Raw genomic sequence first — 4,927 nt, forward strand, 5'->3', positions numbered from 1 at the left:
CCGAGCGGTTCTAGGCGCTTCAGTCAGGAACCGCGCGACAGCTATGGTCACAGGTTCGAATCCTGCCCCGGGCATGGATGTGTGTGATGGGCTTAGGTTAGTTAGGTCTAGGTAGTTCTAAGTTCTAGGGAACTGATGACCTCAGCTGTTAAGTCTCATAGTGCTCAGAGCCATTTGAACCATTTTTGAACCAGAATCTGTTTGGTACCCATTATTGGCGTAAGGCCGCCTGGGAGTTGAAATATCGGGCAAAATAAGGACTGAGCATAATTTGTATCAAGATTTTTATTAACACTCCACAAGAAAACTAACGTAACGAATCAGGTGCACAGGATCTTGGTTTCGAAGTACATGCAAGAAGATTTGCGCTCGTTAGACGCATAAGCCTGCGGGTTACAAATAGCTAAAGAAAACGACTTGGCGATCTAGTCAAAAAGTAACTGGCAGAAAATAATTAGATAAAATAATTTAAGAACAGTTACTGATAATCGATAAAACAATTTCACAAGTTCTTTTTCTTTGTTAAAAGGATAAAAGATTACTTACAAAAGTCAAGCATGCGCCAGATAAGTGTCTTATAACAAGTGTAACATATCAGGGAAGCAGTCCTCAAAACGGACAGGCAATAAACATCTTTCGAATTTGATTAAAATACAAATAGGTCATTAAAAGGAAACCAAAACTATTAAAGCTGCTTGATATGAAACCACCACACATCAGGCAATGTGATCCCTGAAGTATTATTACTTAGGGCAGGTCCGATACAGTGCTCACCACACTCCTCCTTTTCTAAGGAACCAGTGTGAACATGCCTCAAGCTACAAGACACAATGCCGACCGGAGTGACCGAGCGGTTCTAGGCGCTACAGTCTAGAACCGCGCGACCGCTACGGTCGCAGATTCGAATCCTGCCTCGGGCATGGATGTGTGTGATGTCCCTAGGTTAGTTAGGTTTAAGTAGTTCTAAGTCCTAGGGGACTGATCACCTCAGAAGTTAAGTCCCATAGTGCTCAGAGCCCAACAAGACACAATGACGGCCTGATGAACGGAGAAGTAAGTTTTAAGCAAAACGAGTACAAACTTAAGTCATAAGATTACACGCTGGCAGCCTAGACAAAACAGTTGTGATAATCACCTGGTAGTAAAGAAGTTCAGCGGCCAGCCGAGATTTAGCTTCAAATCATGCCATGAGGCGGAAACGATAAATACTTAACCGTCACGAGGGATGCGAAACATGTGTGGAACGGAGACGCGAACTGTTGGCGGGGAATCTCACCTACATTGAGCACAAGCTTGACTTGGAAGTAAATGCAAGAAGATTTGCGCCTGTAACCATCGCTGGCCACTACTTTCTCCCATCTTTCTGGCAGTGTACGAATCCTGCGTCGAAAAAATTGTTCATCTTTTGAAGCGATCCACGAACCGATCCAATTTGTGACTTCTTCATGAGATCGGAAGTGTTGGTCAGCCAGGCCATGCGCCATTGATCTAAACATGATGTCTGGAGAATACGGCGGGTGGGGTAGGACTCCACATTTTAACGTTTCCAAGTACGTTTCGATCTGTTTTACAACGTGGGGTCGAGCAGTGTCGTGCTGCAAAATCACTTTATCGTGCCTCTCGCTGTATTGGGGCCGTTTGTCTTTTAATGCTCTGCTCAAACGCATTAATTGCGTTCGATAACGAGCACCTGTGATTCTTTCACTTGGTTTTATCACCTCATAGTACACGACGCCGAGCTGGTCGCAGCAAATGCAGAGCATGATCTTGGAGCCGTGAATATTCGGTTTGGCCGTCGTCGTGGAATCATGGCCGGGATATCCCCATGATTTTTGGCGTTTAGGGTTATCGTAATTAACCCATTTTTCCCCCCCAGTCACAAAGAGATACAGAAATCTCCTCCGTTTTTGCCTCCGAAGCAACTGTTCACAAACACACAAAGGCCGTTCAACGTCTCCTGGTTTGAGCTCACACGGAACCCAAGTTCCTTCTTTCTGAATCATGCTCATAGCCTTGAGACGTTTTGAAATAACCTGCTGTGTCACTCCCACTAATCGTGCCAATTCTTCTTGAGTTTGACGCGAGTCTTCACTCAGTCTCCAATTCTGCAGTCTCTCTTCCACCACTATGCCGGTCTACGACGTCAAAATCACCGTTCTTGACGCGTTGAAACCACACACGACACGTTCTTTCACTAATAGCGTCCTTACCATACATACTTGAGAGCATTCGATCAGACTCAGCCGCTGTTCTCTTCATACTGAAACATAACAGTAACATCTCCCGCAAATGACGAGAATTAGGTTCGTAAACAGACATTTTCAATCAAGTACAACTTTAGGATGCAGGCACGAATCGACTAATGTTTGAATGAAGTTATGTTCATCGAGGCCCAAGCTATCTCCCTGACGTCTGCGATCTGCTTCTTTCGACCGCTACGTACCGCTGTCGCCACCTATCGGCAAACGGCGGAAGCAAAGTTGCACACCATATATAAGAATGTCGCTTATAATGACACATTGAATATAAAAAAAAATTTACATAATCCCAAACGTTCCAAAGCCCCAAAAATGTAAAGCGCTCTACGAGAATTATAAAATTGAAGCTATTATGTTTTCATTGGAGAGATACGCTTCTGAAACTGCCTGGCCAGAAATAGCGACAGGGATCAACAACGACAAGAGGCTGAACCGGGTGCGGTATAGAAGCAGTAAGACACAAACACGCGCAGGAGCCGAACCAGTCAAAATTATCACGCTCGCACCGGGAAGCAAGATCAATCTTCACGAATGCCGCGTGATCTCGGCATCTAAGCAACAAACTAAAAGCAGCTCACCGAGCTTTCGAAGCTTCTGTGCGGTGACACAGTGGAAAAAATTGAAGTTGCCAGGAGATGTGTGCATGACGACGACCCACCGCTCGCCTCCAAATCTGATCGGCCAAAGTAATAATGTGCCCACGCCTCCTTCTTGTGCACGTCCCTCGTGTCCGGAAGATGCTCAGCCAGACGAACTTGAAAGTCACTCAAGTGGTAGAACACACAGCCAGCCCGTTGTAACGCAGACCTTCTCTGTCCATGCTGCTTCACTCGCTGACTCACTCACAGAAAACGGTCCTAACGCCCCTCGCGCCAAACGTGCCACGCCCCCTTCATGCCAAAGATCGTTTTCCAGCAGACGTGGCGCGACGGTTCACTGTTTAACTCAAAGCTTTCTTCTTTCCTGATAAAACGGTTTTTATTTTAATGAATTTGCATGGCTTCCCTGAACAAACGGGCCTGTAGCTTCCAGAGCCTGCGTCTCAGCGTATTTTATCACATAAGTCATAAAGCAGATGAAAGAGCATGTTGAGCAAATGTGACCGACTGTAATTGAAGGGGATTGTGACGATAGCTGCAGACTGAATGTAGTACTCACGAACCATGTCAGTACCAAAACATCATGAATGGAGTTGCATAATCAAGGTGAAGTGGAATTCCAAAATCACTCAGCAGTGATGCAAACACCCGTAGCAGGAAAACGTGAGCCGAAGCTATAAGACCTGGATTATGGAGCTATGGAAAAATGTCATTTCGTAAGACGAGTCTTGTTTCCTACTACACTCCTGGAAATTGAAATAAGAACACCGTGAATTCATTGTCCCAGGAAGGGGAAACTTTATTGACACATTCCTGGGGTCAGATACATCATATGATCACACTGACAGAACCACAGGCACATAGACACAGGCAACAGAGCATGCACAATGTCGGCACTAGTACAGTGTATATCCACCTTTCGCAGCAATGCAGGCTGCTATTCTCCCATGGAGACGATCGTAGAGATGCTGGATGTAGTCCTGTGGAACGGCTTGCCATGCCATTTCCACCTGGCGCCTCAGTTGGACCAGCGTTCGTGCTGGACGTGCAGACCGCGTGAGACGACGCTTCATCCAGTCCCAAACATGCTCAATGGGGGACAGATCCGGAGATGTTGCTGGCCAGGGTAGTTGACTTACACCTTCTAGAGCACGTTGGGTGGCACGGGATACATGCGGACGTGCATTGTCCTGTTGGAACAGCAAGTTCCCTTGCCGGTCTAGGAATGGTAGAACGATGGGTTCGATGACGGTTTGGATGTACCGTGCACTATTCAGTGTCCCCTCGACGATCACCAGTGCTGTACGGCCAGTGTAGGAGATCGCTCCCCACACCATGATGCCGGGTGTTGGCCCTGTGTGCCTCGGTCGTATGCAGTCCTGATTGTGGCGCTCACCTGCACGGCGCCAAACACGCATACGACCATCATTGGCACCAAGGCAGAAGCGACTCTCATCGCTGAAGACGACACGTCTCCATTCGTCCCTCCATTCACGCCTGTCGCGACACCACTGGAGGCGGGCTGCACGATGTTGGGGCGTGAGTGGAAGACGGCCTAACGGTGTGCGGGACCGTAGCCCAGCTTCATGGAGACGGTTGCGAATGGTCCTCGCCGATACCCCAGGAGCAACAGTGTCCCTAATTTGCTGGGAAGTGGCGGTGCGGTCCCCTACGGCACTGCGTAGAATCCTACGGTCTTGGCGTGCATCCGTGCGTCGCTGCGGTCCGGTCCCAGGTCGACGGGCACGTGCACCTTCCGCCGACCACTGGCGACAACATCGATGTACTGTGGAGACCTCACGCCCCACGTGTTGAGCAATTCGGCGGTACGTCCACCCGGCCTCCCGCATGCCCACTATACGCCCTCGCTCAAAGTCCGTCAACTGCACATACGGTTCACGTCCACGCTGTCGCGGCATGCTACCAGTGTTAAAGACTGCGATGGAGCTCCGTATGCCACGGCAAACTGGCTGACACTGACGGCGGCGGTGCACAAATGCTGCGCAGCTAGCGCCATTCGACGGCCAACACCGCGGTTCCTGGTGTGTCCGCTGAGCCGTGCGTGTGATC

The sequence above is a fragment of the Schistocerca piceifrons genome, chromosome 5 (genome assembly GCF_021461385.2).
Source record: "Schistocerca piceifrons isolate TAMUIC-IGC-003096 chromosome 5, iqSchPice1.1, whole genome shotgun sequence".
Lineage (NCBI taxonomy): Eukaryota > Metazoa > Arthropoda > Insecta > Orthoptera > Acrididae > Schistocerca > Schistocerca piceifrons.